At 40.4% G+C, this 11,835-nt stretch overlaps 1 protein-coding gene across 2 annotated transcripts in view; it reads right to left on the bottom strand.

Annotated features, from left to right (window-relative positions):
• Window positions 1-11,835, bottom strand: part of RSPO2 (R-spondin 2) — a 159,187-nt gene that overhangs the window by 130,973 nt on the left and 16,379 nt on the right. The window lies entirely within an intron of this gene.

Here is an 11,835-nt window from a genome sequence, read left to right as displayed (position 1 = left end):
TCTCTCCCACTGCCCCCCGATCCCACCAATAACACATTTGGCAAAGAAAAACTCACTGACATGTTGAGAGAATAAGAACTGGTAGTTAATATTTTTTAAAGCTCACCTAACTATTAAAACAGGATGCCTATTACTATAATCTAGACAGTGTGTCACTGACAGTCACCGAATGACTATACCAAGTGTAGGGGAGTAGAAATCAAGACTCTAAATTCAGTACATTTAAGGTTTGGGGCTCCGTCAATGAGGGGGTGGGGGAGAGGTAGGAGATAAAGAAAGGCCACAAAGAAATTGTTTTCCTTTAAACTGGCTGCTTCTTGCTGTATACAGAAAATATGGGTACTAAATGATGTCCAATGATTAAAAAACAAATGTTTCATATACTGCCTATTTCCTAAAAGCCTCAGCTAAAAAAAAAAAAAAAAAAAAAAAAAGCAATGTACACAGAAAATACATGAATGTTCTGAGAGTAGGGCAGAAAGGTCTGGGCTTATCAGCACCAGAATTTTTAAAAGACAGGACAAAGTAGTTGTGAATATCATCCCAGTAAGTAAAAAAGACACACAGGGAGTTGGTCTTCCAGACAGACAGAAGGGGAAGTAAAAATCAGATGTTCAAATTCATTCTTTTACTATGGCCAGACAGATTCAAGGACTGTAGTCACAGGGAGAGGTGGTGGCCATCCAGAAGGAACTCGAACCCAGGACTCCTTCCTCCTAAGTCAGAATTTTCTACTAAATCATAACCAAAGAACTCAAGTCACATGCACAAAAATCAGTTCTGGCAATCTGTGAACATAGTGACTGCAGCTAACAGTATTGCATTCAAATTAAAATTTAACTGGCTTAAAATTTGCTAGGAGGATAGATATTATACTCAGTTTTCTTTCCACAAAATAAATAACAAAGGTGGGAGGAAACTTGGGGCGTGATGAAGGTCTAGGGCCTTGATGATGGTTTCCCAGGTGTCTACTTGTCCCCAAACTCATTGAACTTTATAAATACATACAGCTTTTAACATGTCAGATAGATCTCAATACAATTTTCTGAATCACATGTACCACCAGGGTTAAGTAAATTTTAGTTTCTTCAAGTGTTTTCTTTAGGCATTTCTATCTTAGTTCTTTAGTAATAACTAAGCTGTATACACATTAAAGTATTAGTCTGTACATTTTTTAAAAAGTAAAAATGCTAGGGGCGCCTGGGTGGCTCAGTCAGTTAAGTGTCCAACTTCAGGTCATGATCTCGCGGTTCGTGGGTTCGAGTCCCACATCGGGCTCTGTGCTGACAGCTCAGAGCCTGGAGCCTGTTTCAGATTCTGTGTCTCCCTCTCTCTCTGCCCCTCCCCCACTCGTGCTCTGTCTCCCTCTGTCTCAAAAATAAACATTAAAAAAAATTTTTTTTTAAAGTAAAAATGCTAGAAAATATAAAGGAAATTTTTAGATTTTTCAGTTGGTGGAGTATTTCTAATGTTCCTCATTTTCACACTGAAATAAAGCTATTTATATAAAACTGGATCATATAGAAAGCAAGGAAACTGAACATATGCTGATTGTGAGTTCTAGATTAACATGTTTCTATGAACGCACTACTTTTTATTATAAGGTATATTTTGCACCTTAGCTAGCGATATTTGGTTTCTCTAAGCACACACATTTTCTGTTCTTCACCACAAATAGCTAGCTTAAAAGAAAAAGCCCTTCCTTTGAGAAATTCAAACTTACCTATGATTTTTTCAACAAACTCCTAACAGGGATGTATTCCTCGGCACCCTGTTCAATAATGCCAGATCAATTAAACCACGTGTTCTCTAATTCCTACATAATTTAGCCCTTAAAAGTTCATTGAAATCAGAATGCATTTTTAAAAGACGCTATTTCAGGGTATCTTTCAGAACCGTGAATGGACAATTTATTAGAGGTTTGCTTGTGGTTGCAGCTATAAGCAAGAAGACATCCAGAGTCAGCAAGTGGAAAATCTAATTAGCAGCGGCTAACGGTCACCGCATGCTCGCTCCGCCCCAGGCGCTGCTCCGCAGGCTCAACACGCAGCCTCCTAGGACTCTCACAACAAGATCAGCTAGGTGAGCACTCTCACCCCCTCCCTACAAATAGAGAAACCGAGGCACAGAAATGGGGAATAATCTAACCAACATTACAGATTATCAAGATGTGCTAGAATTTTTGGTGAAAAAGTTCAGACCAAATGAATGGAAATAGGAATTTTACTGTTAAAAGGATTCATGGGACCATTTAGTCCAAAAATTATATTTTAAATAAGCAGAATGGTCAAAAGGTGAATTTAAGTTCTCTGTCCCTCTCTCTGTCTGCCTGTCCCTGTGTCCCTCAGTCTGCCTCTATGTCTCTGTCCATCCCTGTCTGTCCACCCCTGTCTCACTATCCCTCTCTCAATCTCTGCCTTTCCCTGTTTGTCCCTGTCTCTCTCTTATGCTCACTCTCTGCCTTTTCCTGTCCATCCCTGTCCCCCCACCCCATCTCTGTGGGTCCCTCTCCCTGTCCTGTCTCTTGGTGTATGCATGTGTGCATGTGGGTCTCTTGGCGTCTCTGCATGCACGTGTCTCTGTGTGTGGGTCTCTATGTGTCTGTCTCTCTCTGTGTCTGTGTGTATGTCTGTGTGTGTGTGGGGGGGTGCGTCTCTCTCTGCCATGCCCCGTGTGTGTGCGTGTGCGTGTGTGTGTGTGTGGCAGAGCTAGGGAAGAGTTACTCGTCATGTTCACTTAGGACAGAAAGTCATAAACAGCCATTCCAGCCAGAGCACATGCACCTTATCAATAACTTTAAAAGTGTCAGATTTTATACTCTCTGGGTCTTCACTGGGTACTGAGCCTGAGTATGTGGATCTTCTGACAGATACAGAACCTGGGCCATCTGCTGCCCACATCCATCCTGTTTTCACATTCTTCTTGGTGGGAAGGTACCCACAGCCAGCAGCGGCTCACTCAGCCACCCCCACCGCAGCCTCCAGGGACCTTCAGCAGCACTCCTCTCTCCTCTTACCCATCCTCCTCCATGCCCACAATCTTGGGACTTCAAAGAAACTAAAGACATTAACCTCTTCATAAAAGGGTTAAAAAAAAAAAACTAATAATCTTAACCAAAAATCCTTCCCATCAACAGTCCAACTCCAGACAATGTGCTCTCTGTAGAGCCTGTAGATATTTCCAGAAGGAATGCCACTAGGTTCTAACCCCAAACTAATGTTTCCATCACTAGGCAAGGAAAATTATCTATTGAACTTGAATGTGAAGGAATTTTACTTTACTAATAGTAAAAGCAGACATTGCCCCTGTTTTGCCAATTAAGAAATTTTTAAAAGTTCAAGTATATGAAGCATTAATAATTAAGGGAAGAAATTTTCGATATTTTTCTAGTTATGATCATGTAACTAAAAAATGGCCTAATGTTGGCTGTTTTTAAATGATAATTTTAGCGTGAAATCACTGTGCTATACCTTTGGTACAGGCTTTCGAAACATTTTTAACTAAGAAATGGAAGGACTGCTTTATAAAAAGTGTGTGCCTTATGTTTAAGAGTTAACTCATGCCCCCATTTTCATGAACTCTTTTCCTAGAGCATCATTCATTTCTTCCCCTTTGAGCCCCGAAGATATTTTTTTTATCTGCCTTATTCTTTTGTCATTTAGACTTTTTATAGACTGCTATTGATCTCCTGCATTTATTTGTTCAAAAAAATATATTTCTTTGATTACTACGATGGACTAAGCCTTGTACTGAGCCCTGATGACCATGTGAACAAGGTTCCCACTCCTTTGGAGCTTACGTTCTAAAAGCTTTGAGGAGGATAAGAGAGCCTGTATTGGTTATGACCATGCTAGTTTTTTCCCCTCAGTTTTATTGACAAATAAATAAATATATTGGCAAATAAATTTGTAGTATTACTAAAGTGTACATGATGATTTGATATACATATACATTATGAAAATGTTCCCTGCACCAAGTTAATTAACACATCCATTACCTATTTTACTGGCTTTTTTGTTGTTTGGCTGAGAACGAGTTCTACTCTTAGCAAATTTCAATTAGAAAATACAGTGTTATATGGGGCGCCTGGGTGGCTCAGTCGGTTGGGCATCCAACTTCGGCTCAGGTCATGATATTGAGGTTCGCGAGTTCAAGCTTCACATCAGGCTCTGTGCTGACAGCTCAGATCCCGGAGCCTGCTTAGGTTTCTGTGTCTCCCTCTCTCTCTGCCCCCTCTCCCACTCACTCTCTGTCTCAGTCTCTCAAAAATGAATAAATGTTAAAAAAAAAAAAACAGTGTTATCACGATGACTATAACTATAGTCACCACGTTACTCATTAGATCCTTAGACTTTACTCATATGTGAAACTTTGTTACCTTTTACCAACCTCTCCCTATCCCCCCCCCCACACACACACACAACCCCTGACAACTACTTTTCTACTCTATTTCTGTGAACGTGACTTTTTAGGGGGCATATATAAGTGATGCCATGCAGTATTTGCCTTTCTCGATCTGGCTTATTTCACCTAGCATAATACCCTCCAGGTTCACCCATGCTGGTACAAGTGTCAAAGTCTTAACACAAAAGAAGTTTGTTTCTTGCTCACACAGAGTCTGGTGCAGATGCGCAGCCAGGAGACTTCCACAGGGCCCTTCAGGACCCAAGCTTTGTTCCCCTGGCAATCCTGTCTTCCCCAGGAGGCTCAGAGAAGGGGGCTAGATCCTCTGCACCAAGTTGGCTGACTTAACAGAGGCTGTCCCACAGGAGGTTAACTGGGGCCAGATCTAGAGGTAAATATATCATTTCTGCACACTTTCCACTGCAATCCACAGGCCCATGGCCACACCCAGGTTCAAGGCAAATGTAGTCTAATTGCATGTACAAGAGGCAAAGGAAATGGGTTTTAATGAATATAGTGTTCTTGGCTACAGAAATATCCTAACGTGATAGAATGGAGGGGGACGGGACTAGAGATGGTGAGTGAGGGTCCCATGGTACAAAATGTAAGGTGTCACTCCCTCTCAGGCTTGGGTAAGCACACCTTAGATCTGTGCATGCCACCCCCCCAGAACTCCCTCTTGCCTCACCCTGTCTTGGCCCCAATAGACAGTTTAACTGCAGGAAATGGAGAAAAAGCAATGTGCTGCTTTAAATACAGTGATTGAAAAAGGAGCTTGTTTATGAAAAGGAGTCGGGGGAAGAGCTTTCTAGACAGAGTAAGCAACAAATGTAAAGGTCATGAAACAGGAAAATTGGTTACAGTGTTTGAGAAACAGACATCAATGGGACTGAGATACCAAAAGGAGAGTTGGAGACATAACCAGAAACTATGTCACACAGAGACTTCCGGGCTGAGCAAGGAGTTTGGGTGTTATTTTGGGTGTCACAGAAAGCACTGATGCAATAAAGCAGCAGAATTGAAGGCTCTGAGTTTTGTTTAGGAAGCAATCCCTGTGAGCAACCTGTGGAGAACAGACCCCAGGAAGAGCTGCAGGAAGCCTACCTGACATGTTTTGGGAGGGAGATGGGGATAACACGATCTACAAGATGGCAATGGACTTGGAGGAGGGATTCAAAAATATTCTGGAGGGGGCATATAGAAATCCGAGGTATTGCTCAGAAAAGAGAAATGAAGATTTAAACAACTAAGTGGATATTAAGGTTTTGTGGAACCAGGGAAAGAATGCTCTATTTTTTAAAAATTTTTTAATATTTATTTATTTTTGATAGAAAGAGACCACAAGTGGGGGAGGGGCAGAGAGAGAGAGGGAGACCCAGACTATGAAGCAGGCTCCAGGCTCCGATCTGTCAGCACAGAGCCTGACACGGGGCATGAACTCATGAACTGTGAGATCAGGACCTGAGCCAAAGTCAGATGCTCAACCGATTGAACCACCCAGGCGCCCCAGAAGGCCCTATTTTAAATGGGGAGTTTCTTAGCGAAAAAGGAGAGGCTTCTTTCTAGTCCCAGTAATAATCCAACAAGGGGCACCTGGGTGGCTTAATCGGTTAAGTGTCTGACTCTTGGTTTTGGCTCAGGACACTATCTCACAGTTTGGGATTTTGAGTACCACAACGGGCTCTGTGCAAACAGTGGAAGCTTGCTTGGTATTCTCTCCCCGCCTCTCTCTGCCCCTCCTGCTTGCTCACTCTCTCTCTCTTTCAGAATAAACTTTAAAAAATTGTTTAAGAATAATCCAACAAGAGGTTTTAAATATACCTGTGTCTGTATGTATGTGTGTGTGTGTATATACATACACACACACTTTATATGAAAAAAATCAAAAGCTCAAAGCAATAAGCATCCTGTCTCCCACCTAAAAAGTAAGAATCAGTGCATTATTATGGAGAACAATTGGTAAGAAAGTAAAAAAACTGTACCTGTCTGTCTTGGTGGTTAACAGCATGGCTGAGTCAAAATGCCCAGACTAAAATTCTCACTCTAACACCTACAAGTTCTGTGAACTTGTCAAATTACCTTCCCTCCTGTGCCTGGATTCTTCCTCTGTAAAATGGCTAGAAAGGGAGAGTCTACCTTACAAGGTCATTTAAGGATTAAATATGTAACATAAAGTACTGTGCTTGGCACGAAGAAAGTACTCAATAAATGCAATGATCATAGTGTATTATATTCAGTTCTGCAAATGATTCCTAAGGAGAAACGATGTAGGAAAAGATGTAGAGGATGTTCATGAGCCTCAGTAACATTTCAATATTACAAGTTTTCAGCACAGACTGCCCCAAAATAAGGTAATGGATTTTTAAATTTCATGGTGAACAAGAACTTATAATGCAGAAGTTATAAATAAGGTCATTAAAATAGTTACGAGTATGTGTTTAGGATATAGTTTTAAAATCTTCTATTTATGTAGAAGGAAAAGAAACATCTAGAAGGTTAAAAACCAAAATGTTAATAGCCATGATCACTGAGCAGAAAGACTATTGGTCATTTTGTTTTCTTCATTGTTCTATTTTTCAAATTTCCAACAATGAGCAAACATTGGATTTATAGCCATAAAAAAAATTCTGCACTTATGGTGAAGATCATTTCAAGATGTATAAAAATAGCTAATTATGACGTACACTTGAAACAGGATATTGTAGGTCAATTATACTTCATTAAAAAGAAATGATCTACAGTTAGTGGCTTTTTTAAAAAAACTACTTATAGATACATGGTGTAAAGTCTTGCTTCCACTTGCTTCCAGGACCAAATACCTGAATGTCTCAAGATGGGGGTTTATGACCAAAATAACTTTCAAAACCAAATAGGGTCTGAAGGACATGAGCTACTAGCCCTAATTAGTGGATATAGCTCATTTGTTCTCTTAAAAACATACAGGTTGAAAGGGGAAGAAAATCATTCTCAGTCTTTAATCAGTTAAAGCAGTTAGGTGCGTTCCAACTCTGTTTTCCTGGCTTGCCATAAAACCAATTTCCTCAGCTCAATGCTTTTTGCACTCTTAAAAGTACCATAAAGGCACTTTACCTATAAGAAAGGCACACACCTAGAGTATTTCTCCAGCAGCAGCTTTGCTCTTGTGAGCCACGTATTAAAGGTGTTTATATTCAAAATTTCTAGCAGGCCATAGACATCTGTGACTTCAAACTTCAACTTCACTGAACTATTAAATGTACATATCACAGGTATCCTTCACTGGGTAATATAAAAGCTATACCAATGGTAACTTGGTTGGTAGCAATGAGCTAAGTTTTTAATGGATAAAGCAATTTCTGTAATTAGAGCCAGCTGTAGCTCTTAAGTAGGAGGAATGTGTTTTTTTTTTTTTTTTTTTTTTTTTTTTTTTACAACTTTACCGCCACTTACCCACTGAAGACATGCAATCTCTAGACCCTCTCTTCACATCGCTGCAAATTCAAGATGGCACAACTGAAAACAAGCTATTGACAGCCTCGGTGAGCACATTCTAAGTGGCTAGTTGCCACCAGGTCAAGCTTTGGGGAAACCTTAATCCTTCTCAGGTGACGTTACTTCTATTCTACAACATCCAGTTGATCTCCTCAAATATTTTCCTTCCTCCCTCTCTAAGCCTTCCAGAGAGTGTTTAAGTAGCACAAAGTCCTGTTTTTCCACCCACTGAGCCTCAGATTACACCAGGCCAAAGCTACTGTATGTTCACTCAGTAGCGTCTCTGAAGGCTGTTAACAGAAAACATTATCAGAAGATGTTTAATAGGATTCAGGTTTTCAGAAGGTTTGCATTTCATTCCTGTTAGCAGAAGCCAAAAAGATTGTTTTGATGTCATTCTACCACTAATGTTTCCGTAAGCAGAAACTACTGGAAGATTTCACCTCCTCTGTCTGACAGGCAATGGCTTGACACAAATCAAAGCATTTTATACACTTGCAGTGAAGTTAATCATGTTTAGCCAGCCAAACATGCATCAACTCCTTCTTCTGAAGGTTGGCGATTAAAGGGGAAGGATTAGGCATATTGCCTGCTTTTCCTAGAAGAACTGTGTTTCATATTAACAAAACATCTATGGTTGAAAAAGAACAGTTCTTTTTAAATAGAATTTTAGCACTCATGAATAGATAAAGATATGATTTATATATACAATGGAATACTACTTGACAACGAGAAAGAATGAAATCTTGCCATTTGCAGCGACATGGATGGAACTGGAGGGTATTATGCTAAGTGAAATAAGTCGGTCAGAGAAGGACAGATATCATATGATTTCACTCATAAGTGGAATTTAAGAAACAAAACAGATGAGCATAAGGGAAGGAAAAATAAGATAAAAACAGAGAGGGAGGCAAACCATAAGAGACTCTTAAATACAGAGAACAAATGGAGGCTTGATGGGGGTGTGGGGAGAGGGAAATGGGTGATGGGTATTGAGGAGGGCACTGCTGAAATGAGCACTGGGTGTTGTATGTAAGCGATGAATCACAAGAATCTACCCCCAAAACCAAGAGCACACGGTCTATACTGTATGTTAGCCAACTTGACAATAAACTATATTAAAAACATTTAATGAAATTAATCTGAAAAAATAAAACAGAATTGTAGCTAATAAATATGAAAAGAACAAAAGTAGGGGGGGAAAAACTATTTTGTAACCCTAATGAAATGAATGAGTCAGCAAAAATCATCAACCGAAGAAACCATTAGATGAAAGGTTAATAGGAACCTTAAAATGGAGGGATCAGGCTGTTACCACATGAACCCAGTGATTCATCTTTGCGTTCCCAAGAATGGCCCAACGGCATGTTGTGTGCTTCCTGAGGCAGTGTAATGTGAAGCACACAGCACCACCTGTGAGGTGTTCTAGGCAAAAGGGTCGAATCTGAATCGAATCTTCAAGGAGAGCTTCCAGTTTACAAAAACAGAGGATAGAGGACTAAGTCAACTGACCTCCCACCCACCTCCCCAATAAGGGAGCAGCAGGAAACATCCAGAATGCCATTCTGCAGAAAACTGACTTGATTTTTTTCAATAAGTCCATGGCATGGAAAAATAGGGGAGAAGGAAGTACTGTTCTAACATCAAAGGAATTCGAGGAACATCCCAACCAGGTACAATGAGCAGGTATTATGTGAATGCTGATCCATACATAGCAGTTGTACAAAAACATTGAAGGCAATTGGTGAAGTTTGATTACACCCTGATTAAAGGAGGTTGCCAAGGAATAACCAACTTTGTTGGGTATGTTAATGACGCTGTGGTTTGGGGAAAAAATGTCCCTATTTGTAAGACATGCATTCAGAAATACTTAAGGTAAAAGTGACAAAATATCTGACATTTGCTTTGTAAACCAAAGTAAAAAAAGAAACCAAAAAATAAAGGAAATGTGGCACAATCTCAGTATTTATTCAATCTAGGTGATGGCTGTATGGGGAATCATTATGTACCCTCTCTGCTTTTGCATACATTCGAAAATTTTCATTTACTTTTTAAAAATATTTTAATGTTTATTTATTAAACATGAGCAGGGGAGGGGTAGAGAGAAATGGAGACACAGAATCTGAAGCAGGCTCCAGGCTCCAAGCTGTCAGCACAGAGCCCGACGTGGGGCTCAAACTCATGGACTGTGAGATCATGACCTGAGCCAAAGTCACTTGCTTAACTGACTGATCCATCCAGGAGCCCCGAAAAATTTTACATTTAAAATGTGAGAACAGGGGTGCCTGGGAGGCTCAGTTGGTTAACGGTCTGCCTTTGGCTCAGGTCATGATCTCCCAGTTCAGAAGTTCAAGCCCCACATCAGGCACTCTACTGTCCCTGTGAAGTCTGCCTCAGATCCTCTGTCCCCCTCTCTCCCTGCCCCTCCCCTGCTAGTGCTTTCTCTCAAAAATAAAAACTTATAAGAAATTAAAATTAAAATTAAAAAGCAAGAACGTTTAAAAGAATGTTTTATCAGCTCTTTATATATAGCTAACAAGTATGAATAGAACAAGTGCCTTGACAATGTCAATACTGGATGCAACTCAAAATCAAAGGGAATTGAAAACGCCTCTAACACCAGAAGCACTGTAGACAATATGGAGATTGCAGGAGTGCTCCGTAAAGGATGCTCACAGCTCTTGGCGTTCGGTCAACTTCAATAGGAAATTAGTAAAACCGATCTTTCAACTTCAGCTGAATAAGAAGTCAGTTTGATTCATGGTTATTTGAAAAAGTAATCAACACAGGCAGGTGGTTCTTCAGTTTGGTGCAGTTTCATATAACTTCGGAGGTGGAAAGGAATTTGACGTCTTAGTCCAAACCCTATGAACCATGTCTAGAGCATCTTCAACCTCAGGGCCACTGTGCACAACTCCAGGGATGCCAATAATATCATCCTGTGTGTGCAGCACATAGTCTAGTAGAGATGGGACTGCTGCAGTCATTCTACTTCTGGTACCATTATTACTAGTTATTAGCATAGTTAATAACACTTATTCCACAGGATTGTTGTGAAAATGAGGATAGAAAGAACCGAAATGGCTGTCACAGGTTAGGACTTGCTGTGGGTTGCACTGTGTACCCCAAAAAGAGATGAAGTCCTAATTGACAGCACCTAGGAATGTAGACTTATTTGGAAATGTAATCAGGTTAACATGAGGTCATTAGAGTTGGTCCTAATCCAGTATAACCAGTATTCTTGGAAGAAGGGAGAGGGACTGACACAGAGGGGAGACAGCCATAGTGAAAATGGAGCAGAGATTGGAGTTAATAGGCTGCTACCACCTAAGGAATGTCTGGGGCTTCCAGAAGCTGCAGGAGGCCAGGAAGGATGTTCCCCCTCTGCAGTTTCAGAGGGCACATGCACCTGCTGACACCTTAATGTTGGACTTCTAGTCTCCAGAACTGTGAGAAAATTGATTTCTTGTCTTTTAAGCCACCTCATTTGGGGAAATTTGTCACAGCAGCCCTAAAAATCAATACAGTATGATAGTATGTGCTGCCATTGCACTTCTAAAAGTAAGGATGTCTAGAACAGAACATGGTGTGGGCTGGGGACCTTCCTCTACCTCATTCTTCAATCCAGGTTAATATTCCTCTTATAGTATCCAATTACTTTTTGCAACTCTATCACGTCATACTCTCAGGATGAATCAAAAAAGTCAACGATAACCCCTGGTCTCCAACATCCTCATCCTCCATAGTTGTGCCCTTGATCTTAAGAGAAACACTCTCTATTTTTTTCTGTTAAATTTTCATTCATAAATTCATTTAGTCATTCCCAGCCATCAGTATCTTTTGTAACCCATTGGCCAACATTTAAATGTCCTGTTCAACTTCGTACCATGCAAAAGTGTGGTTGGCAATGCCATCCGTCTTTGACCTGTCTTCAACCTCATCATTAATATAGTTCCAGCA

The sequence above is a fragment of the Leopardus geoffroyi genome, chromosome C3 (genome assembly GCF_018350155.1).
Source record: "Leopardus geoffroyi isolate Oge1 chromosome C3, O.geoffroyi_Oge1_pat1.0, whole genome shotgun sequence".
Lineage (NCBI taxonomy): Eukaryota > Metazoa > Chordata > Mammalia > Carnivora > Felidae > Leopardus > Leopardus geoffroyi.
This window is presented reverse-complemented; position numbering and strand designations above follow the sequence as displayed.